The following is a 27,782-nucleotide window of genomic DNA, read 5'->3' on the forward strand; positions in this document are numbered from 1 at the left end:
ATGCCCAAAGTCCAGAGGGGGCTGAGGCAGCAGAGGCCTGGCACGTCAGTGCTGCCCCAAGCATGTGCATACCCAGCCAGGTTGCAACAGCACCTGGGCTTAGCCACAACTTTGCTCTGAAATTGGAGTGGGTGCCAGGATCAGGGAGAGGTCAGGAAGTGGAAGCAGGTACTTTTGAGTCTACAGTGGAAGAGGGGTTTCCCTGGACCCCAAGAGCACACTGATGTCTGTGTCCAGAGCCACAGCTGACCGCTGAAGCTGTGCTCAGGAGTGCAGGGCTCCTGCCCCACCAACTCAGAAGGGAACCCAGCTCCTGCCTGTTCCCAGTTCTCTCTGGCTTCATAGAGCCCACAGCCCCAGTCACACCTTTCACTGCAACTGGTGTCTTCGCACAAACCACTCCAGATGGGCTGCTGCAGCCATCAAAGACAAATGCTGGTGAAGATGTGGAGTAAATGGAATCCTCATACATTGTTGGTGGAAATATAAATTAGCACAAACGCTCTGGAGAACACTTTGGAGCTTCCTCAAAAACTAAACATTGAGCTGTCATACAATCCCACAATCCTACTGCTGGGTATATACCCTGAACAAAAGAAACCAGTATTGAGGAAATATCTGCACTCCCATGCTCACTGCACCACTGTTCACAGCAGCTAAGGTTTAGAAGCAACCTAGGCATCCATCAACAGATAAATGGATAAAGCAAATGTAGTACATATGCATAATGGATTACTATTCAGTCCTAAAAAGGATGAGATCCAGTCATTTGCAGAAACATGAATGGAACTGGAGATCATTATGTTAGTGAAATAAGCCAGGCACAGAAAGACAAACATTGCATGTTCTCACTTATTTGTGGGCTCTATAAATCAAAATAACTGGACATATGGATGAACAGAGTAGAAGGATGGTTACCAGAGGCTGGGAAAGTTATTGGGGGTAGGGGATGAAGGAAGGTGGGGATAGTTAATGATTACAAATGAATAGTAAAAATAAATGAATAAAGCCTATTACACAACAGGATGACTATAGTGAATAATAACTTAAATGTGCATTTTAAAATAACTCCAAAAGTGTAATTGGATTGTTTGTAACACAAAGGATACACGCTTGAGGGGATGGATACCCCATTCTCCATGATATGGTTGTACACATCACATAGATATATCAAAGCATCCCATGTTCTTTATAGACATATACATGTACTATGTACCCACAAAATTTAAAAAGTTTTAAAATTTAAAATAATCGTGTGCATTTACTGTGTGTAATAACCAGGCTGCATTTACTCCTCTTTTACTTAACTTGATTTGCTAATTTTACTTAAGCAATTATTAAAGACCCTCTACTTTTTAAGTGAGTGGCTTGCAAAATACTGTGTTTGGATATGAAAGCAATTTGGTTATAAAATATTTTACTCCACTACTTTCATAAAGTTTATTTGACATTCTTGATCTTCTAACTGTGAATAACAGCATGTTGATGGCTTAAGAAACTTCTGTTTAAAATTTTTCTCTCTTTACTATTGATAAGTATAGATGATATATATTCATTAACAGTCATAGTTTTATCTACTACCCTAAAGGAGGCAGAGTAAAATACTGTTAAAAATTTTAGCTCTGAAGTAACTTTGATTAGATGTGTTCACTGGTTCTACTAATTGCTTCGTCATGGGTGTACCGGGAAAATTACTTGGCAACTCTGTTTCGGTTTCCTTGCCTATAAAATGATGGAATAACCACTCCAAACTCATGAGTTGTTGAGAGTTGTTGAGATTTTATTAAATGTGTTAATAAAATTTATGAGTCAATGCAAACTATTTTAACAGTCCTTCACAAATAATTAAAAATGTAAGTTTTAGTATGTGCCTGGCACATACTAAAGATTTAAACGTTGGCTTTTATTATAATTATGACTTCTAAAAAGATCGATATTTAATATTTAATTGAGACTGCATATCTCTTTGCCTGGAGCATTTCACTGCCCATCTTCTTTATTCTCTTTATGGAATATTTATTCCTTCTTCAAGGTCTAGTTCAAAAATGCCTCTATTTTCCAACCTCATGGTGAATTAATTGCCATTTTCTATATCTCTTACCAACTTTTATGTTTTCATTTTACTGTATCATAAATATTGAGACATTTCCTCCCCCAGAAAGTACACATTGAAGATCATATTGTATTCAAATTTCTTAGTTCAGCCCTTTGAAGGTAGAAGGGTCTATAATCAATGTTTGTAGAAGTTTACTTTATATTTCAGTCTTGTGGTGGTTGCTGTTGGCTTTGGCAAACTCTCAGTCCTAGCCTGAGCCGTTCTCTGGATCTCTCTCTGCTTATTCTTGCTTCTTCTGCCCCCTAATCTTTGTCATTTGTCTTATTTCTCCAGATCATTTGAAATTGACAATGTTCTATCTGGTGAAAAGAAAAAAATCTGAACTATGCTATGAAAATCATTTGTACATAGACTTAATAAATATAAGGTAAATAGATGTTCATAACTATTCTACATAAAACTGCTATGTTTTTTAGTTATAGCCATGGCTGAATCCTCAGTTTGCATACTTTAATAGGACACTGAATATGGTCATTGAAACATTTCTTTTCATCTTGAAGGAGCCTGTGAGAATGTCATGAGCTTTGTACATAGACTACAAATACTCAGATTTGAATATTGGCTGCTTCATTTTCTATGTGGCTGCAATAGCTAACAGTAACTTTCCATTTCTGTTATATAAGCACCAGGTTAGATCAATGGTTTAAAAAAAGATCTGCTGTACAATACTGTACTCATAATCAACAGTAATGTATTGTATACTTAGAGTTTATTAAAAAGATAGAGCTTATGTTAAGTGTTCTTACCACAATAAAACTGTGTTTAAATATTTTTTTTGGAAAAAACATAGTCACAGAGATGTTTAGGCATTAGAGACTCAGCAGGACCTCACAGGTGGGAGGGGTTGAAAGAAGGGAAAAAGAATGGGACCTCAGAAGCACGCTTAAACCAAGTAAGCTTTATATATCCATGTATTTAGAAGTATACACCTATATTATTTATAAACTATATATATTAATAAAAATCTAAATTGATGAAAAAGATTACGATGACACAAAATTTGGAAAATCACTGTAATACACTTGTTTCAGGCCTCTAGCCACTGGAATATACATGAATAAATACACATACATTAGTAGGATATGTAGTCTGGTAATATTTTTCCTCAATTAACTTTTAGATAAATGTTGGGAAAACACTATAAGCATGTGATTTGTTCATTCAATCTTCAAGAGAATATTCTAAATTCCAGTTTCTGTATACATAGTTTATTTCAAGTCAAATTTCTCTTTTATATATTCTTTTGTAAAATAAATATAAGTTAAATCATTACAACATAAATAGGACAATTATAGTTATTTTCAGTGGATAAAGATTTGACAACTTATATTTGTAATGAGTGTGTCTTCTATGTTTATATTTTTAATAATGTTTCTACTATTTACAATAAATGAAAAGTAGCAAAGTAGAAATTTAATAATTTCTTCTTTTTCTATACTATCCTTTAAAAATATATGCCAATAGTCAATATGATTGTGTACCCTTGGATTTTTTGGAATTTTCTTCATTTGACTTAATCCTTTGCTTTTAATACACAAACTTCCTATCACTGTTAATGCACATTCAAAACATAATGGCATTTGACAGTAAATACACAGCCTTATCAAATCACTTATCTCCACATGCTTCCACAATAATATTGAGGGAATCTGAATAAATCACATCTCAAAGGGTACAGCTGCTGTCAAACAGCATAACTAATGAATTGCCTTGACTGGAAGAGAGCAAGTAATATCTTGCATTTATAATCTAAGACAGCTGATGGCTGAGTCCTTGAACTGAATCAGTCACCATAACTAATTATAACCTGAAAAATTATAGTGACTTCTGTGCTAATAATTAGTAAACACCTAATAGCAATTTCTTAGAGAAGATAGATTGTCATACAACTTGCGGAATGGTGAAGTAATACAATTTGAACTGATATACAGGCCTATGCTTTTCTTTTATTTTTGTCTTTTATTTTCCATTATCAAAATAATAGTCTGATTAAAACAATAATATGAGACTATAGAAAAATGTAATGATGTAAAAGTACCGAAATAGCTATTAAAAGCCTACAATGAAGATGGAGGACAACTAGTTATAAAGTTAGCTTTCATTTCAATCATGGGTATATTTATATCATATCTTCACAGTGTCATAGGGAGTATTTATGATTAATAGCTGCTAAAACGAATTGTCACTTGACCCATTAGAACTGTTTTCAAAATATGAAAATATTATATTTAACTAGTACATTTGATTGACATGTAAATTTTATAACCATACAATTTATTACACAGCAATGTTATCAAATTCACAGGTAAAGATAATCTTTAAGGAATATAGAGCAGCCATGAGTAATGAGCTCTCTTATATAATCACATGACTTGGAAGTTCATTGTGTTTCTAAGAAAGGAAGTAGTATAGGAAAGATACAGTAAAGAGAGGAGTGTTCAACTTTACTAGTAATCAAAGAAATTTAAAATAAAATTGTCCTTACATAGTCTGCAACAAAATTTGTTTCTTTTATAGTGCTGGTCAAAGTATAAGTTGCTAAATGATTTTCAGAAAAGTATTTCAGTTATGCAAGCTCTTCCACATATAAAATAATAATAAAATTTCAGTCAGTAATTTTATTTTTGTGGATTTTTATCAAAAAGTAAAATGAATATAAAAACCAAAATTATATATATGAAAACTATGTAGTAACAAAGAAAATTGAGGATAAAAGTGTTTTTAAGCACAAATAAAAATGTGTCAATATTATGAAGATAAAGATTTCTCTGTGTGAAGAATACTGAATTCCATACTTTCTTCTTATTCTTGTTAATGGATATTTTATGGTGAATGCATACTTCAGTTTCATAATTTAAATATGCATGTATAATATATCAAACTTAGTATGTTTATGTATTACCTAAGCTAAGAATATGGAATCCGAGATAGCAAATTATTCCAAGAGCAAAATAGAAGCTGTGTCACTTTTCTACATTCTAAATCAATTATATTATACAGAGAATGTTTCTTGAATTATAAAATTAATATTGTTTAACCTTATATGATCAGAGTTTTCCAGAAGATGTAAATATATAACCCATTTTACAATTTAAACCTTTTAAAATGAAAGTATTAAAATATTTGTCATTGAATCTAAAATTAAGTACATTAGTTGAGGCTTAATGTTTTCTAAATTTTTTTAATATGCTATGTTGAGCTTAATATTTTCTGCTGTGTGAAAATTACAAAGTAAGCTAAGGTTATATTTTTGGCGTATAATATGTACATGTATATTAAAAACAAATTCCTTTCACTTCCAGAGTTTGAGTCAATACTGTTTCCCAAGAATGCCTCTGATTTCCCTTATATTTTCCTGCTAATACTATATTGATTTTTCTGAATCATGAAATTGATTTATTTGGAAAGGAAAATATACGTATATAATTCTCATCTTCATAGCTACCATTGTCACCTCTTGTGTTCATAGACCATGCATTTATATTCAGTATCCCCTGACAATGCAACTGTAAATGTTTTTAAATGATGCCCAATTCCAAGCAGGAAGGAATAATTATTATAGACAAAACGTCTCCTCCCACATGCAAGCCATTCTAAGTATATAGAAACAATAAATATGGGATGTTCACATTTAAATTTATAGCTGAAAAAGTAACTCCCAAAAATAAATTAAATCTGTAGTACAGAATTTGGGCCCAAGTTGGAGAAAGAAGAAAGATGCTGAATCTCTACAATCTCAAGGAACCAGAGTAGAAACTTTAGAAATTGGGGGTTTAGATACTCATAAACAGATTAACCAAGGCTGGATAGCAATCAAGAAAGTGCTCAGAAAAATAAAGTTAAACAATATGTAAGTTATATATAAAAACTTTTGTAATTTTGAAATAATATAGACAACTATACATATTTCTTCGGTCTAGTTGTGGAAAAAAGGATTCTTCAAATGTGTTGGTAATTAGAAGAAAATAAGCTGAGATATTCAACATTATTTGTGTTTGTATGCATGCTTGATATTTTTTCTATGCTTTTTGCATTTTAAAATAAAATGAAAGCTCTATATTCAACTCTGCAAAATTAAAATATTGATACAGTATTCTTTTTCTCTTTTTTGAGTTTCTTTTCATAATCAATAATGTGTAACTGATCAAGCATTGTGATTGCTCAATTAATTTCTTTGGATGAACAAATATACATTAGCTAATTACATAGAGGACTATTTTGGTGTTATATAAACAAAGAATCATGGTCCAAAATAATTATTTGTATACTTTATTGAGCATGCATACTTAGGTATTTAATCCAGATATATAGTTACTTCACAGCACTTTTTTTTTAAAATTAAATACTGCCCTTTTAATTTACTTTGTGCAGAGTAAAGAGCAAGATTTTAGATATTGAATCTTGGAAATATGGTGAAGCCCTATAAAAGAGCAGTGAAATCTCCTGCAGTAAGATGGTCAGACTAACAGAACTCCAGTGGCTGAGTTATTTGAGGAAGAAAAGGAAAAGAATAGTGAAATTTAGCACCAGTCATTTCACCCAATGCCACCTGATATGTTAAAAAAAAATTCAATTTCTTGAAAACCTGGGTTTGAATCAAATCACTACCACTTACTTCCAACTACGGAGCTCACTGGTGCCTGTCAAGGTTGTGAAAAGAGAAGGTAATATTTATGAAGTGTTTATCACATGTTAATTATTTCTAATTCTTGTTCTTCTAACTGAATACTTTCCCATAGAATTTCACATATAATAAGGAGTTGAGAAATTGTGACTAATAACATAGTATGATAGCCGTCTAATAAAGACATTTATAAGTGGTTAATATGAATTAAATTATTTAATCTCACAAAACTATAAAGTAGATATCTAGCACTGAATAGCTACCCAAACATGAACACATTTCTTAAATATCCATAAAAAATTAAACATCTATATATAGAAAGATATTTAAGTATTCCTATGGAGACAGGGATATTTAAGAAACCTGTCTATGTTTAGGTAGCTAAGTACTAGATATACCATAGGTACAGGCATAGGTATAGAGATAGACAGAGTGAGGGATAGGGTAGAGATAGAGAAATAGATATAATATGTGAACTCAAACCACTTGAGCTTTAGAATTTGCACAATTTACCATGGCATTTCTAATAAATTCTTTTGCTTCTCAGTGTTCAATTAAGTAAAATTATAAATAAATATCTCAGTATAAAATAAATGTCTCAGGGTTTCATATATAATTTAACTGTTTAGGCATATTTAAAATTTTGAAACTAATTGTTAAGCTCTGGTGCTTTAAGTTTAGAAACATATTAAGTTAAATTAAAAATAAATAATCTTAATTTATAGCATATTCTCATATGGTCTCACATTCAATCTAATAAGAGTTCTAAGTAATTTGAAATCTCTTCATTATAATTCTAAAACTGTATCTGATATTTGCTGCAATAACAAGTTATATGCATTTTAATAAAAGCAAATCAGTGGTAGATTATAGTTAATTTATTGACTTCTTCGAATTAAATATAAATTGATTAAAAGGTTTAAAGTAATGTTAATAAAATGTAACCTATAGCTGATATCATTTTTCTACATGGAACTATTTCCCTAAGATTGAATATGTGAAACAAGATTAAAAACAGTTAACAAAAATGTTACATTATTCATTATAACAACTAAAGCATATTATATGCTTTTCTGATGAACGGGAAATACAGTTTTTATTTTATAATCAATACCTTCTGAAGACAATATATTCGCAATTGGGCTAAATAGTTGCATATGAAGTTTAGAAAGGACCACTCTGCATCTAGTGTAAATATTTCTATAGGTTATTGAACATTTTTTTTTTTTTTTACAATCGATCTATCATTTCAAAAGTGTTTTAGGAGCAGTTGACGTCCAGTTGGAAATGATTACATTAGGAAATAAAAGTCCCACAATATACATATTTTGCTTTAGCTCAAAATGGAGAGCTAGAAAGAATATGGTTCTCATACCACTAGAAGAAAACATTGGAAAAATTGCCATTAATAGTATTTCTTCAACACATCACAAACCTGTAGTTGTAATTCAAACAGCTAATTGAAAATTTGTAGGCAGATAAGTACTTACAGGGAGAAACACTACCCAAACATGTGCTTACCTGAAACACATGCCACTTAATGCCGTATAAGCCAATAGGAAGATCCAGCTGGACAGTGTTATCAAATGGCCAGAGGTTAGACGTAGGTTAGTGTAAAAGTGTAAAGATTCCCTGCGGGCCACTGACATAGGCGGTTTGCAGTATCTTACAGACTTTCCTCAAGGTATCTCACCATTCACTCTCAGAGAGAATTAAGTAAAAGCTTCCACCATCCTGTTTGTTGGATGATGGGGAGTAGTAGTCCCTGCAAAAATTACCCAGACTCATCACACCTGTCTCTATTAATAATTAAAAGTCTTCCCTATAGAGCAGGCGTCCCCAAACTTTTTACACAGGGGGCCAGTTCACTGTCCCTCAGGCCGTTGGAGGGCTGCCACATACTGTGCTCCTCTCACTGACCACCAATGAAAGTGGTGCCCCTTCCTGAAGTGTGGCGGGGGACCGGATAAATGGCCTCAGGGGGCCGCATGCGGCCGGAGAGCCAGGCCAAGTTTGGAGACGCCTGCTTTAGAGGGAAGGGTAACAAAATCTGTAGCCTGATAGCAAAGGTGGGAAAGGAGTACAGATGAGGGAGTCGTGGGTAGAAAACAAAACAAAACAAAACAAACAAACAAATCTCTGTTTGTAGGTGAAGGATAATAATACAGATTTAGACTCAGCATTACCTCCGACTGAGGTAAAGAATCACTTCTGTGAGCAGCACCACTGACAGCCACTTTTATAATGCCTAAGACTGAAGGTTAATCAAAATATTAGATAGCATGCCTGCCACCACATCACACACATACACATGAAAACATACACCATCACTTAAACAAGCACTGAGTAAAAGTAACAGTGGAATACAACTGGGGAAGAGGCAAGAAACAGAGTCTCACTTGGAGCCAACATAAAAAGAACATCCAAAGTCAAAAGTGAGTATAACTAAATAAACGACACAGGAGAAATCTCAAATTTGCCCAAACTTTAAACACCAAATTTGACTAGCAAAATCTGAATCTTCTAGTGCACTGAGAGTAATCATTACAATAAAATCTTTATACCAAGTCCAACCTCTGACTAGGGAGTTGTGCAATACCCTTACACTAAGTCCTAACAAAAGAAAAACTGCACTCACTTTCAAACACAGCCTTACTTACCTTTATATTTTACAACATGCCTGTCTTAAAACAAACATTTATGAGGTATGTGAAAAGTTCAGAATAAACATTGGCTGACAAGAAAAAATTATCATCATGACCAGAATCAGATAAGAATAAGATATTGGCATAATGAGACAGTGAATATAAAATAACAATGATAAATACGTTAAAGGCTTTAAATGAAAAGTTAGACATCATATAAAATCAGATAGATACTTCCAGCAGATAAAGGAAAATTACTAAAAATTAAGAAAGAAATCTTAGAAATCAAAACACCATGATAAAAATGAAGGCTTCAACAGGCTACCCAATAGACTTCATGGAGCAGAGAAAAAAAAGTTATTAAACTTAAATACAGGTCAATAGAAATTACCCAAACAGAAATACAAGGAGAAAAAAAAAAGAAAGAAAAAAGGAAAACAGAAGAGAATATACAAAAATGTGTGACAGTATAAAATGGTCTGATATACAAGCAATCAGTATGGCCAAAGTAGAAGAAAGGAGGATGAAAACAAGAAATATTTGAAGAAATAGTGGCAGAAAATTTTTCAAAATTGTGATAGACATTAAACGGCAAACCCGCAAAGCTCAAAGAAAAAAAGGCAGAATAAATACAAAATGGGAAACCATGCCTATCATATTCAAATTTCTGAAAAATCAAAGAAAAGAGGAAATCTTTAAGATAATCAGAGAAAAAAACTCTTTACAAAGAAACAAAGAGTCAAGCAGAAATTTGAAGAATATTCTATAAAAATGATCTTTAAATGTCAAGCAAATATAAAACTTAAATGAACAAAAACTGAGGAAATGAACTATCAGTTGACCCACTCTACAAGAAATGTTAAAGGAAGATCTTCAAGTAGAATAAATACAAAAAGTCACAGAAACGGAATCAAAACCAAGAACTAAAAGGCATGCAAGATGGAATGAAGAAAGGTGAAATAAAACCATTTTTATGATTTTAATTAAAAGATAACTGAATGTTTACAGCAGAATGGTGACAATTATTGTCTTCATAACATATGTAAAATAAAATATATTACAACAATGGTAAAGGCATAGGGAAGAAGAATTGAAAATTATAATAGTTATAAAATCTTTACATCTGTGAAGTGGTATAATATTCCCTGAAGGTAGTCTAGCCAGCATAGCAAAACCCTGTCTCTACAAAAAGTACAAAAATTAGCCAGGTGAGGTGGTACTCGTCTGTAGTCCTAGCTACTCAGGATGTTGAGGTAGGAGGATAATTTGAGCCAGGGAATTGTAGGCTGCAGTGATCCATAGCACCAGTGCACAACAGCCTGGGAGAAGGAGCAAGACTGTCTCAAAACAACAAAAAAAAATTTATCTGAAGATAAACCCATGAGTTTATCATGTGATAAAACCAAGGAAAACATTATTTTTTAATAAAGTTCTATGAGTAATTTTGGACATAATGCAAATCTTAAAACATGCTTATTAAACTCAAGAAAAGCAGGAAAAAAAGGAAAGAACAAATAAATAAAAAACAGATAAGAAAGTGATGTATTTTAATCCGGTCATATCAGCTATCATTCTCAATATGAATGCTCTACACCTGTTTAAACACAAAGACTCAGATTTATTGTCAGGATAAAAAAACACGATCTAGCTATATGCTGCCTATAAGATATCCTTCAGAGAGACCTTCACTGAATCATAGTCAACGTCTTTTTTGTATGTTTTATAATAGCACCATACTTTCATTTTTGTGATACTCGGTGTGATGCAAATTACTTAGAGACTATGTTCAACTCCATGTTAGAAATATCACTCTCCTTTTTCTTAAAGTAATTCCAGTGTCTATCACAACGCTGGACTAGATGCTGTAATATAAACTCTTACTGTTTTTAAACAAATCATATTCTACCCAACATTCATATAAAAATTGATACTATGGCAAGAATTTTCCAAGAATAGCTTAGGAAAACATGAACTAAAGGCACATTTAGATACTCTGATTAACTTTTTTGCAAAAATAATTACTTAAATTTAACACTAGACACAAAAATTCTTCACTTCATGAATAAATAAATAGAAAATATCAGCATATCAATAAACATCTGAGAAAATGTAACATTTTTTATTTTGTACATCAAAATAATACTGGTATCCCTCTGGAAATTAATGTAAAGAATGGCCATAATTACATTCAAAATTATATTTATAATATTTTATATTACTTGAAAAAGAAAATATTATTTCAAATGATAATTAGGAATATTTTAAAATTATTACTCGAAATAATATTTAAATTGATTTTCAGTTCCTTTGGTTGATGAACTCTAAATTACATATAAAAACAAAATTGGATCAGGCACAATCACTCAAGAAAAGGTTTGTTTATTCAGGTACAAAATGTAACAGACATTCATTCTACCTTCAAGGTAAGTTTACTATTCTGGTCTGTATACATATTTTTAATTTTACATATTTAATTTTTACATAATTCTCAGCATCATAATTGGGACATATTTTAATTTCTTAAATCTTTATGTTATGTTAATTAATATGAATTGTTGCTCTCAGCTCTGGCATGATTCATAATTACAAAGACAATGCTTTTATTATTTCAAAGTATTACTGAAGAAAATTTATATGCAATATTAAGCTCTATGTCATGAAGTTATATAATATTTCAAAATCATTAATAAAAGTATAGTAAGTGATATAGGATAATGGGCTAGGTAAACTGTAATTTAAAAGAACATTTAAATAAAGCCAAATGGAATTATTTCCAATATAGCCTATAAAGTGAAAGTGAATATACAAAGGAGAAAACAATTGATGCTATAAAGAACTGATAGAAAACATGTGCATATATTTTATCTATAAACATAAGTCAGTTAAGTACATTGGTTTCTCCTTGGGATAAACAGTCTGTGACAGTGACAGAACAGCAACTGTATATAATGTGCAAATGACATGAAACAAACAAAACTCCATAGCCAGGATATATACTCATTCATGTTGTCTAGGTCAAAAGTATAATCATGACAATTATATCTCTGTATTTTCAATGTATTTCATTACATATTTAGTGATAGCAGATTTAAAAATTATAATTTACTGAAAAATTAAAGCAGAAAATCTTATCCTTCTTTCTTAGATCTACTTTCAATGGATTTCCAGTCACGTGTAATAAAAGATATACAGATTAATATCTACATGTATCAAAAGCATCTATCATTTTATTTCAGAGCAATGTGCTACCATTAAAATGCCAATGTTTATTCCACTATATTAATGTTCAAGCGAGGAAATGCCTCCAAATTCTGCACATACTATCATCCAATTTTCTTAATCAACATTGATTACAAAATTCTTGCTAATTGACTCAATTGTGTTATGCCTGTCTTCACTCATCCAAATCAAGCTGGGCTCATTAAAATTCAAGTTTCCTGTAATAACATCAGATTATACATTAATGTGATCCATTTGTTTAGAATAAACTGAATCAAATTGCAATATTTTGTACACAAAAATAGATGTTTGGTCAATAGGCAAAGAATTTTTTAATGTAGCTTTAGAACTATTGGAAATGGCATTTTCATTTTCTACATAGTTCTAGTTATTCTTGGGAAAAATGCATGTGATCCACAGTGAAATTGATTGAAATTATATATTTAATTATTTTAGTCAATAAAAGGAAAGAAAGTATTTTTAATAAAACAGGACCTTTGATGTAATTGATATTTATGTTGACATTATATCAATAACATATGGCTGATTGAAAACACTAACATATTTTTGCTGACTAAAAGTACAGAGAGAGCAATATGAAAAATCTAAGTCCTCAAAAGCAATTGCAACAAAAACAAAAATTGACAAGTGGGACCTAATTAAACTAAAGAGCTTCTACACAGCAAAAGAAACAATCAACAGAGTAAACAGACAAGCTACGGATGGGAGAAAATGTTCACAAACTAAGCATCTGATAAAGGTCTAAATTCAGAATGTATAAGGAACTTAAATCAACAAGCAAAACACAAATAATCCCTTTAAAAAGTGGGCAAAAGATGTGGGCTGACAGTTCTCAAAAGAAGCCATACAAGTAGCCAACAAATATATGAAAAAACATGCTCAATATCATAATCATCAGACAAATGCAAAACAAAATCACAAGACACTTAGAGTGCAGCAGCTCATGTCTGCAATCCCAGCAATTTGGGAGGCTGAGGCTGGTGGATCACTTAAGGCAAGGAGCTCGACATCAGTTTAGCCTACATGGCGAAACCTGCTATCTACTAAAAATACAAAAAAAGTTAACCCGGTGTGGTGGCACACACCTGTAATCTCAGCTACTCAGCACGCTGAGGCAGGAGTATCCTTTGATCCCAGGGGGCAGAGATTGCAGTGAGCTGGGATGGTGCGACCACCCTTTAGCCAGGGCGACAGAGGGAGATATTATTAAAAAGTCAAAAAATCACAGATGTCAGCTGGGTCGCAGAGAAAAGGGAACATTGTGCACTGTTGGTGGGAATGGAAATTAGTTCAGCCATTGTGGAAAACAGTTTGGAGATTTCTCAAGGAACTTAACACAGAGCTACCATTTGACCCAGCAATCCCATTACTGATATACACCCAAAGGAAAATAAATCGTTCTACCAAAAAGGCCCATGCACTCCCATGTTCATTGCAGCACTAGTCACAATAGCAAAGACATGCAATCAACCTATGTGCCCATCCATGGTGGACTGGATAAAGCAAATGTGCTGCATAAGCACCATGAAATATTAAGCAGGCATAACAAAAGAACAAATTCATGTCCTTTGCAAGAACATGGATGGGCTGGAGGCTATTATCCTAAGCGAATTAATGTGAAACAGAAAACCAAATATCACATGTTCTCATTTATAAGTGGGAGCTAAACATTGCATGCACGTGGATATAAATATGGGAACAACAGACACTGGGGACTACTACAGTAGAGAGGTGGGGAGGGGTGTGAGAGTTGAAAAGCTACCTATTGGAAATTATACTATCTGGACGATGCAATTATTCATACCCCAAACCTCAGTCTCATACAGTATACACATTTAATAAACCTGTGAATTAATAATACCCATTTAATAAACCCTGACTCTAAAGTAAAAGTTGAATTAAATTGTTTTAATATTTGGCTTATTTTTGAAATTATAGCACAGTAAGACAAACTTTTGGTATATAATTCTATGAATTTTAACACATGTATAACTTCTCGATAGCCACCAATGTAATATTGATAAAAAACATTTCCATCACCCCAAAAACTCCCTCATGCTATCCTTATATAGTCACACCCTCCTGTGATGTCTAGTAACCACTAATATGTTTTCTTCATAATCTTTTTCCAAGAATATCACTAATATCGAATCACATAGCATGAAATCTTCTGAAAATGTCTTCTTTCATTCAGCAGAATATCTTTGAGATCTATCCAAGTTGTAGCATATATTGGTGACTAATAGTCCATCATATGGATATCTTCACCTTCTGTTTATTCACCTATTGAAGATATTTTTCTTTGAAATTGTAAAATACATTTATAGATTTGTGCCACTTATTTAGAATTTTTATCACCTCCTTTGCAATGTAGAAACCTTTTTACCACACACTTTACTTTCTTCCTTTTGTGCCCTGGTTGTCTTGTATTTTTCATCTGTACATATTGAACTTCCATGAGGCAGTGCTATATTTTTTTTGTTTTCAACTTGCAACCATATTTTAAAGAACTCAAGAGGAGAAGAAATACCTATTATATTTACCATATATTGACACTTTAGATTTTCCTAATTCATTCTGGATTTTGCCAGTATCATTCCAGTATAGTTTTTTTCTCTCTTAAGAATTTTCTTGGACAATTATTTTAGACCATTTTTCAGCCTACAATTTTTTTTTTAATTTTCTTTTATATAAAAATGTTTTTATTGCATCATTGACCTAAATGATATTTTTACTCAGTAACATTCTGAATGGATAGCTCTTTTCTTTCACTACTCAGAAAATGCTGGGCCCCTTTTTTCTGGCTTCCAAGATTTGCAATGAGGAGCCTGTGGTCACTCAAATCATTGTTTCCCTATAGATAATGAACTGTATTTCTCTGGCTGCTCTCAAGATGTTTATTTATTTTAAGTTTACAGCTTTTTGTTTATAATATATCTGAACATATATTTGTGTTATTCTGCATAGGATTCATTCAACCTTATGAATCTATAGATCTATGTCTTTCACCAAATGCAGGATTTTCAGCATCATACTCTTTCCCTGTCCTTATGGAATTTCAAATTTTTTACCTTTTCCCACAAGTCTCTGAAGCCCTGTTCGTTATATTTATTCAATGTTTGTTATCTCTGTGTGTCTTTACTTCATTGGTGCACTTCTTAACTAAGGAAAAGCTGTTTGTAATCTAGGAACTGTAGTAACTGTCACAACTAATACTGAATATGTGCTGTTTTATTATTTTCGGCAAGGATTGGTGTTTCATCATTTAGATACATCAGGTATTTACATTGCAGTATCATATAATTTAAATTGGCATTGTTTAAAATGATAAAAAAAATGACAAAGTACCAAACTAAATTTTAGTGCAGTGGAAAGGATTCATCCATTGAATTGAATTGATAGAAGATGAAACAGCAATTTAAGAGAGTTTTGTTCATCTTTTCCTCTCGTCGTTGACAAACATTGACATTTTTGAGGTCTTTTATTTCTACAGAATATTCTCTGTGGTCTCATCTTCAGATATGGCTATTGGCTATGCTTGTGAATTTTGTGAATATACAATTATTTCAAATTGAATACTGACTGAATGTGGCTATATTGTGTTTATACATGTATAGACTAATACAGTGATTTATTACATTATTAAATTGTCAATTAAAAATGTGACAATTATCTCTTTGTATTACTATTTTTTTAAAATTAATTTCTAAATTTATATTTGACACATTATAATTGTACATATTTATGGAGTATAGTGTGACATTTCAATGCACGTACGTATACATATAATGATCAAATTGGTGTAATTATCGTACCCATCACTTTAAACATTTATCATTTCTTTGTAGTGACAACATTCAAAACATTTTCTTCTAGCTATCTTGAAATATATACTTCATTATTATTTGTTTTAGTCACTGCACTGTTTTATAAACTTGGTCAAAATGAGTCCTCTACAGTGAGACTACATACGGATATTCCAAGAAGGTCTGCTTTCTGCCACTGCAAAGCTTGAGAACAGAAATTATACTTTGTAAAGATAATAATCTATGTCAACATAATCTACAAAATTGTCCTCAGAGATGTGATTACAGCTAAGATTTTGTTTCATTAATCAGTAGTTTATTCTTCTGTCATAAGCTCCATAAATACAACTCTTTTGAAGATATACATGTGAAACTCATATTTTGTCAAAACAATGCATACACATGCATAGCTATAGGTAAAAAATATAAACAATATTAATAGGCATAAATGAAAAATAAACATATATATCTACCTCCCCACAGTCCTCCTTCTCAGTTCTACATCTCCAACAGCAGACAACCATTTATACCTTTTGGATCACTCTCTACAATAAGTTCTGCCACAGTTTTAAATATCAAGCTGAATGGAATTTTCTCAACTTTAGATACTATATATTCATTTCCTCTAAGATTTGACACTCTTATACCTCTCCCATATTCCTTGATTTTGAGGAAAAGGAAGCCCACTCTCTCTTTTTGAGAACTAGAATATAAAAAGCAGATGCATTATCCCCTCAATGAATAATTCCAGACCATGAGGATCCACTTTTCCTTGAGCCTTATGTTTTCAAACATGGACAGCTGTGTTGATGTTTCTGGATATTAAAACTTGTTTGGACCGATTTATTTCCACTAAATCCTGGAAATGTCTGGACAAAAAAAAATGTTTGTTACTTGAAAGCACTCTGTTGTTGGTTTTGAGTCTCAGTTTGAGTCTCCTTAATCAAGCCAAGTAAAATCTTAAAAATCTTCTGTACAGCAAGGAAAATAATAAACAATAAAAAGGCACCTACTGAATGGGAGAACATTATTTGAAAACCATGTATCTGACAAGTGGTTAACATTAAAAACATACAAGAAACATCTAAAATGAAATAGCACAATAAAAACTAATTTAATTTTAAAAATAACCTGCTTAAGGAATGGACAAAAGACCTAAATAGACATTTCTCCAAAAAAGGCATAAATATGATCAACATGTATATGAAAAGATGTTCAATGTTCTTGGTAATCAGGGACACACAAAGCAAAGTTTTGATGAACTATCACCCCACACCTGTCATAATGTCTATTATAAACAAATTTTAAAAGAAGATAACAGGTATTGGCCGGGATGTGGAGAAACTGGAACCCTTGTAACAATGTTGATGGAAACGTAAAGCGGTGCAGCTACTAAGGAAAATAGCATAGAGATTCCTCAAAAAAATTGAAAATGGAACTACTATGTGACCCAGCAATCTGACTTCTAAGTATATATCCAACATCTATAAAATCAGTGTTTTGAAGAGATGTAACTTTCATGTTCATTGCAGTATTATTCACAATAGACCAGGTGTAGAACAATCTGTATCTGTCCTGTGTCTGTCCATCAACAGATGAATGGATAAATAAAATGTGTTTTATATATACAATGGAATGGTATTCATTAAAAAAAAAAAAAAAAAGAAATCCTGCCATTTGTGACAACATGATAAACCAGGAGGGCGTTATGCTAAGTGTAATAAATCAGTCATAAAGAGACAAATTCTAAATAATTCAATTTATGTGAGACATCTTAAATAGTCACATTCATAGAAGGAGAGAATAGAATAGTGGTTTTCAGGGGCTGGAGGAAGAGAGAGATGAAGAGATGTTGGGCAAGGGGCACAAAGTTTCAGTTATGCAAGATGAATAAATTCTAGAGCTCTGCTGTACAACGTGGTGCCTATAGCTAGTAATACTCTATTGTGCACGTTAAGTATTTGTTATTTGGAGATTTCACGATGTGTTCTTACCATTACAAAAGGGAAAGGGAAACAGAAACTTTTCAAAGTGATGAGTATGTGTTTTACCTTGATTGTGGTTTCATGGGTGTATGCATAATATCTACTCATTAGTTTTATACATTAAATATGTACATCAGTTATACCTCAATAAAGCTATTAAATAAAAGAAATCTATCACAACAATGTGTAACAATAGCTTTAACAGAAATTTGAGTCAATAATCAGAGCTTATATCACTGACTGAATTTATTAGTCAATGTCATGTCAAACATTATCCTGTGATAAAAATCCCACATTGTTATTGTTTCACATACAATGCTAATTTTTACTTGCATATGTTGGTAACTACATAGCTTCAATATTTTTCAAAAATCTCTTGCTTGATAACTTATTTTATTTCTGGACATTTCTATTTCATACCCACCCCTTCCTTCAAATCTTGTAGCATTTTAGAAATGATTTTTAAATGACTTCCAATTTCAACACAGGATGTTTTCACAATTTCCTGGCTTCTGTTCTCTTTCTATGAGCTATAGTTATTGCTGTTGGTAGTGGTGATGGCTGTGGGGGTGTTGATGTTACTGTTGCTAAAGTACATTTGTATAAGCCTCTCAAAGAAGATGTGGAGGTATAGCTTTTATTTTCCTTCTATGACTGAAAATGTATTTATCCTGTTCTCAAGAAGGATTAGCAATCTGGCTGATGATTTAATTATGCTGCAGAGCTTATTTGTCCTTGGAAACTTGAAAAGAATTTCTCCACTGTCTTCTGGCATCACGAATTGATTTTTAAAATCAGATTTTAATTCTTCTGAATTAAGAGCACCCTATCCTTCATCCACACATATTAGGCTACTAAACTTTTTCTGTTCATCACGTGAAATTTCAAAATGTTGCATCTTTATGTGGATTTTATATAGTAATTGTTCTGAGCACATGGGAAGTCTACATTAATACTAATTTCCAGTTATTATTCTGAGCACATAGAAGGTTCTTTAATAGATAAAAAATAAGTTTCATTTTATTTGCTTAATATTTTCTCTCTTTGTTTCTAATTTTTCTATTCCAGTAACTTTAGGACTGATTCAGTAATTTTCTTAAACATTGTCTTTTTCTATTTTTATTCTTCCCAATCATTTCTAATGATTGATATTTTTTTGTTATTATATTTAACTTTTTAGAGTATTTTAATTGATTCCTTTTAAACAACATTCACCTCTGTTGGTTCATGAATGCAATATATTCCCTTATCACTTTAAGTATTTTGTTTAGTTTTAAAGTTTTCTTTTGATGCTGATGCTATTTTTTACTTTAGAAAAGTTATCCTACTCAACTTGTTTTCTTTGTTGTTTTGTTTATTTTTGTTTTTATGTACTTTGTGATTAGAATTTTTCACAAAAACTGATGATTATTGACTTTTTAATTAATTTTATATTTAAGAGTAAGAAAGAAAAACGTTTCTCAAAGCTGAATAAAAATGAACATATTTGAATTCTTCAATGAACTAATCATTCTTCAACTCTGTCAGAAGCAATAAGTATAAATTTTTGCAAAATGTATAAGTGTGACTACTTACATTTATAAATACCGATTACAAATGGAAATATGAATAAAAGGATGTATAATAGATCTTCATACCTCTAGATCTGAGAGACGAAGCCAAACAGATATAACGAAAGTAATAGTTTGGAAAACTACTTTGTGAAGGTTCCCAAAAAACCTTGAGGTATTGGCATTTGAGAACCCTCTCCTAAATAAATCAATCCTTATCTAACCACAAAACTGCTAAGCCTTTGATTTGATAAGTCCTATGTGAGCTTCTAGTTAGCAAAACAACCTCAATATCATTGGATAGATGTCAAGTGGAATGCGAGTAAAAGAAGAGGGCAACACATTAAAATCTGGATTACTTTGGAAAGAAGAGATATGGGCTGTGACACAGGAAGAAATGATAAAATTTTAAAAACAGATTACTGAGACAATGTTTTCAAAGTAGGACACAATGTATAGTGAAGTAATAAAGTTCTAGAAATATTTAGGTCACATACATTTGTATGCATAGCTACAGAAATATTTTTAATTTTTGTTCCATGGAAACTTCATAAATGTGGAAAGAAAAATATTTTTTATGTACACATTGACATTTGTAAGCAAATTAGAATTTTTAAAATACTTTATTACATTAATAATTTAGCATTGTGGCTAAACCCTCAATATAGAAATATATAGTATATAGAGTTTTCTAAACCATTGTAAGAACCCATTTTTAAAAGAGATTCATAAAATTCTTATTTTATAGAGAACAATTTGTGAAATACTGAGTTTGTGTAATGAGTGAAAAAAGGGAAAACACAAATCAGAAAAACATAAATTTAGATGAAAAATTAGAATAATATTTATTACACAATATTATTTATGTAAATTGAATCTGAAGCATACAAAACACTATCTTCTAAGATACATGCATGTTTAAGGTTATGTTTAAAACATAAGAATTAATGCTTATGAGGTGGAAAGGAACACAGCACAGGTGATATTTATGAGCGTACTTCCACTATCTCAAAAGCTTTAAGAGACTGTTAGTCAACGTATAACAAATAGGACTGGTTGAGCACACTACAAAAATCATACATTCCTAAAAAGCAATCTAGCTAAGGAAGCAAAGAAAGAAAATTTCACTAAATTGAAAAATTAAAATGTTAATTCTAACAAGAGCTAAGCCCTTTGTGCCTAGGGGTAAATAGAAACCAGTATGAATTTGTGTGTGTGTGTGTGTGTGTGTGTGTGTGTTCAGTGTCATAAGCATAAAAGATCTAGAACCATATTTCTATATTTCTTTATTAAAATATTTCAGTCCTTCTAACCTTCTAACCCTGCTGTGACTGATTTGTGTAGCTATACAGGTGACAGAGAAATATATTCTCCTATTGTTCATATCTATTGATGTAAAATTTACATCAGTATAATGCAACTAGCTTATTTGTAGAGTTAAGTGTGTTTTGAAAATTTAAATATCCATATAAACACCACCACAATCATTTTCATCAACATAAAAGCTTCTCTTTGCTGTCATTCTTCTATCCTCAGCACATGAAAACCACATATGTAGTTTCTGTAACTGTAGATTAGTTGTGCTTAATCTAGAATTTTATGTAAATCATATATTCTTTTGAATGTAGTGTTTTGTCAAGCATAATGTTTTTGAGATTAATTCATGTAGTTTATACACTTTTATTTCTGAGGTATATTCCATTTTATAGATACACAATTCACAATCCATTGAGCTGTTGAAAAGTCTGGCTTTTTCTAGGTTTGGGGGTTAGTATGAATAAAGCTACTAGGAACATAAGTATATAAATCATCATGTATATAGATGTTCTGTTTTCCTTGGGCAAATATCCAGAATTGGACTAGTTAAGTCCTATCACATATGTGTGTCTAACTGAATAAAAATAATTAATGAATTAATTAATAATGAAAAGCTGTTAAATTGTTCCCCAAAGTTGTACATTTTTTATTTTGATCAGCAAATATGTGACTGTTCTAGTAACTCCATATCCAAGTCAAAAACATTGAATCTTTTGTTAATAAATTGAGCATCTCATGGAAATTTAATATGCATTTTTCTGAAGGCTAGTTATGTTGAGCATTCTGTTATGTAATAATTATTTATCAATTCTTTTTTTGTGAAATAATATTTCAAATATTTTGTTCATTTTTAATTAGGTTGCTTTTGCTTATCATTGAGTACAAAAGTTCACACTATGTTTTACAGTAAGCCCTTTAATGTACATGTATACATATATATATATCAAAATTATATATTGATATATCCAATAAAATATTATAATGTATGTACAATTGGAGTTCCAGGATAAGTTAGAAAGAATCGAGCAGAAAACATATTTGGAAAATAATAGGTAAGCGCTTTCACAAATAATAAAAATATAAACTCACAAACTTAAGATCAACAAATCTCAAGCAAGAGAAATACAAAAGGAAAAATATCAAACAGATATATGATAGTGAAAATCAATATCAATAGATGCAGAAAAAGCATTTCACAAAATCCAACACCAATTAATGATTTTTAAAACACCTTTCAGAAAACTAAAAGTACAAGATAATCTCCTTAACTTGATGATATATCAACAACAAACCTACAGTTATCATACTTAATGGTGATGAACTTTCTCTGCTAAGATCAGGAAAAAGATTAGGATATCCCCTCTCACTACTCCTTTTCATCATAATGGAATTTCTTTCTAATGCAATAAGAAAAGTATATAAAAGGCATACAGCTTGGAAAGAAAGAAATAAAAAATTGTCTTTGTCTGTAGAGGATATGATTGTCTGTATAGAAAATTCAAGAGTCCCTGCAGGGACATAGATGAAACTGGAAACCATAATTCTCAGCAAACTGACACAAGCACCGAAAACCAAACACCGCATGTTCTCACTCAAAAGTGTGTGTTGAATAATGAGAAACATGGACTAATGGAGGGAAACATCTCACACCAGGGCCTGCTGTGGGATCGGGGGAGGCTGGGAAGGGGAGTGATAGTAGAGGGTGGGGTACTGGGAGGGATAACATTAGAAGAATTACCCAGTGTCGATGATGGAGGGATGGATGCAGCAAACCACCATGGAACGTGTATACCTGTGTAACAATCCTGCACGATCTGCCCATGCATCCCAGAACTTAAAGTATAAAAAATAAATAAATAAATGAAGTGAAAGAAATGCAAATGAAAAAAAGAAAATTCAAGAGTCAAAAGAAGTCCTTCACTTAATAAGCAATTATAACAAGGTTGCAATATTTAAAGTTAATATATAAAAGTCAATAATTTCCCTATGTAACACTAAAGAATCATGTAATTTGAAATGAAAAACATATAATCATTTACATTAATGCCTCCCAAAAATGAAATATCTAGGTACAAATTTAACAAATACATTAGACAATGCTATGAAAATGAGAAGAAAAGCCGCAGACTGAAAGAAAATATTTACAAAAGACACATCTATTTAAAGACTGTTGTCTAAAATAAACAAAAGCCCTTAAAACTCAACAATAAGATAACAAACAATCCAAATAAGTAAATGGGGCAAAGATCTTAACAGATACCTCACCAAGGAAGATATACAGATAGAAAATAAGCATATGGAAAAGTTTTCCACATCATACGCCATCAGAGAAAATTGAAACAACACTGTGATACCACTATCACGTGATACAGCTATCAAGCTAGGAAATAAGTAATGACATGAACATTGAATATTAAATCTGTAACACTTGTATCAAATGCAGATCTAGTATTAAATATCTAATACTGGATTTTCATACATTACTTACTTCCTAGATTGTCAATACAATTCTATGCAAAATATATTTTATTAATTCTATTCTAAAATCAGTGGTGTTTTCCATGAGTACTATGTCACATCTCTCCTTAAACTTGGGAGGCTCACTATTAAGCAACATTCTTTTTTAAAGCTCTCTTTTTTCTACATCTTCTTTCTAGTCCTAGTCATATTTCTAATTCTTTTCCTTTGTAAATAGTGGAATTTTTGCAAAATAACTTATTTTTTACACAACTGTTTTAGTTTATAATTTCTTATTTTTTTCCTTCTCTCTTTATTTATAATTCAAGATACTTCTATTTAGTAGCCTTTAACTCAACTCCTCTATACATGCTTTACAGTTCCCTGTTATTCTGTATAATACCTTATGTGTCCTGTGGTGAAATTCATGAATGTAAATGAAGAGTAAATTTACAAGGAAAAATGAAATTTCTACTCTAGTTCCAATATATATTTGTTAGAAATGTCTTAGCTGATTTTCTTTTCATTTTTTTTAACACTCAGATGCCAACCACCTTTTTTTTTAAAAAAAATTATTTATTGTATTATGGATTCTGGAGTACATGTGAAGAAAATGAAAGATTGTTGCATAGGTACTTTCATGGCAAGGTGGTTTGTTGCCACCATCCCCCCTTCACCTATACCTGACATTTCTCCCCACATTATCCCTCCCCCACCCTCCCTCCCACTATCCCTCCCATAGCCCCCCAAAACGGACCCCAGTGTGTGATGTTCCCCTCTTTGTTTCCAAGTGTTCTAATTGTTCATTACCACCTATGAGTGGAAACATGAGGTGTTTAATTTTCTGTTCTTGTGTCAGTTTGCTGAGAATGATGGTTTCCAGGTTCATCCATGCTCCTACAAAGGACACAAGCTCATCATTTTTTATGGCTGCATAGTATTCCGTGGTGTATATGTGCCCCATTTTTCCTGTCCAGTTTATCATTGATGAGCATTTGGTTTGGTTCCAAGTCTTTGTTATTGTAAACAGTGCCACAATGAACATGCATGTGTATGTGTCTTTGTAATAGAACGATTTATAATCCTTTGGATATATAAGAACGATTTATAATCCTTTGGATATATACTCAGTAATGGGATTGCTGGGTCAAATGGAATTTCTATTTCTAAATTCAACCACCTTTTTACATTCTCAAGTTAAAGCAAGCAGAGATTAAGATACATTAACTTCAATTTGGCTGTTTGTTTTTTTAGTATTATGTAATTTCCTTTACTATTTTTCTCAGTATAACTAGCAAGATATATATGAATAGGTGAATATTACTTTTCTATATTGTTTAAACATTTAAAAAATTATGTTTCCCACATTTTGCTTTATACTTCTTATATTGTCTTTTTTTTTTCTTTTCTGGCGCTCACTTTTGAATGTACTGAGGTAAGACTTACTGCTGCCTCAAAAAGTTGTAATTAGAGTTTCAACAAGCTGAAACTTACTGCTACTTTACATGATATTCTGCCCAATTTACTATGAAATAGTCAATTTGTCACCTTTTAATTTTTATTAGCTATTGTTTATTGCCTGTAGTGCTCCTGGTTAAGAACATTTTAATAGTATTGATTACACTATTAAAGCATCCAAATTTTATATATATATATATATATATTTATATATATAATTTATATATAATATATTTATTTATATATATATAAATATAATATATTTATTTATATAAAATATATTTTATATATATAAAATTTATATATATAATTTATAATTTATATATATATATATGCTAAATCTTTTGACAGTAGACAGAAGTCTACTGTCAAAATAAATATCCTCTTTCGTGGATATTTATTCATGGGAAAATCTTATTTACAGTGATCAAGCACAGTTTGGAGCATGTCCAAGTCTTGTTTAATCCACATTTGTCAATTCATTATTAGAATAAAACTTAGAAGCAAGATAAACCATTGTGTCCCTTAATTGTACTGGAAATTTAAAAGCTGAAATATACTTTTTCCTTAAGAAAAGTTTTATCATAATTTAAGTTATTATTATTCAGATAGATAGAGCTTTCATAAATTGGGTCACTCCATTGTCAGCATGTTCCAGATAAGTTGACAGTGAAGAAAAAAATAATTTGGAACTTAGCCATATTCATTTTAAATAGTGGATCAGATTTGAACAAGTTTTTAACATGAGAAAAATATAATCCAATTTCCAAGTCAAGTCACTCTGAATTTAATATCTTGTTTAGCTAATGAAATTGTCTTCCCCTGGAATACATCTTCCTGACTTTTACATGAGAATAACAGTATTAGAATTTTTTTTGTCTGTGTCAGAGAACACTACCTAAACACTAACACTGAGAATAAACATGGAGGATATTGAAAACATGCAGCAGCTTACATTTAATAACTAGAGACTGTGTGGGGCATTCCCTTATTAAATATTTACCATCTGCTACAAAACAAGATGGCCCAACTCATCATTTGATAATACAATTCTCAATAATGTATTAACTTTGCCCTGGCATAAACAAATTTTTTTAAAGTAAAAGAAAAAGAAAATATACAAACAGTTTATACATCAAGAATGTAACTGCCACATTTTAGTCCTTTAGAAGCTAAATTTATTATAGTCAGTTGCCAGGATTCATTTTCTTCAAAAAGCTACCAATAGTTTGTAGAGAAACTATTGAGCCAAAATGCCAAGGTTGTAACATTTAGATGCATTGGAATCATCTAATGACTTTCTAAACGACAAATGTTCAGATATTATCATTTATACTGACTCTTTTTGAGATCCAGGGAATTGTGTGTTTTTGATCTACCAAGTTAGCATAAAAAAGCAAAAGTACAATTGCCTTAACCAGTTATTACCTGAGACCAGTGGATATTGTACCAATTTGTTCTCATGTTGTTAATAATGGCATACTCAAACTGGGTAATTTATAAAGGAAAGAGATTTAATTGACTCACAGTTCCACGTGACTGGGGAGGCCTCACAATTACAGCAGAAGGCAAATGTGGAGCAGTCATGTCTTACATGGAAGCAGGAAATAGCTTGTGCTGGGGAACTCCCATTAATAAAATCATCATTTTTCATGAGATTTTTTCACTACCATAAGAACAACATGGAAAAGATCACCACCATGATTCAGTTATCTTCCACTGGGTCCCTCTTGCAACATGTGGGAATTATGGGAACTATAATTCAAGATGAGATTTATGTGGTGACAGAGCCAAACTATATCAGAAACCAAATTTGCTGCACTTTGCTCATGGACTTCTTGATTTCAGGACTGTGAGCAAATAAATATCTGTTATATAAACTAATTAGTGTGTGGTTATGACAGCCCAAGCAGACTAATATATCTTATAACCCTGGAAAGAAACTAAGTAGAGCTTACTCTATATCCTTCTTAAAACAGTATTTTTCACACTATTATAGTATGCATATAAATATTTGTAATGTAATACATAGCCATAGCAAACTGGCAAGCAGAAAAACATTTGTGTCTTATTTGTTTCCCATTCTTTCTGGATGACACAATAATATCATGAATACTAAATGGGCAAGATGCTTGAACTCACATCTCGAGAACGAGTTTTAAGTAGATTTTTGCAGATGATTAACAAGTATTCTTCAAAGAAGAATAATAAGTACCTTAGTTGTAACAGCTGGCTATTGTGATATAGGGTTCATAAATACAATATTTATAAACGAATTTTAAGGATACTGAACACTGAGAAAATGAAAGTGAACTATTTATGCAAGATGATATACTTAAATACATGTAGAGTTTACAAAAATAAGCTATGGTATTGCTGCTGTAGAAATTAGTCTATTAGGTGCCTGGGGAGTATATATATTTAATGCAGTAAAAAAATGAAAGTTAAATAATTGTATGTGCATTTTCTTCATAAACTAATCATCAGAGGCAGATACACTTTCATTTAAATTTGTATAAGAAATTAAGAAAATTTTTATCTTTTTATTTTCCTCATTTTACAAATTAAGAGATTGAGGAACAGG

The sequence above is a fragment of the Saimiri boliviensis genome, chromosome 5 (genome assembly GCF_048565385.1).
Source record: "Saimiri boliviensis isolate mSaiBol1 chromosome 5, mSaiBol1.pri, whole genome shotgun sequence".
Taxonomy (NCBI): Eukaryota; Metazoa; Chordata; class Mammalia; order Primates; family Cebidae; genus Saimiri; species Saimiri boliviensis.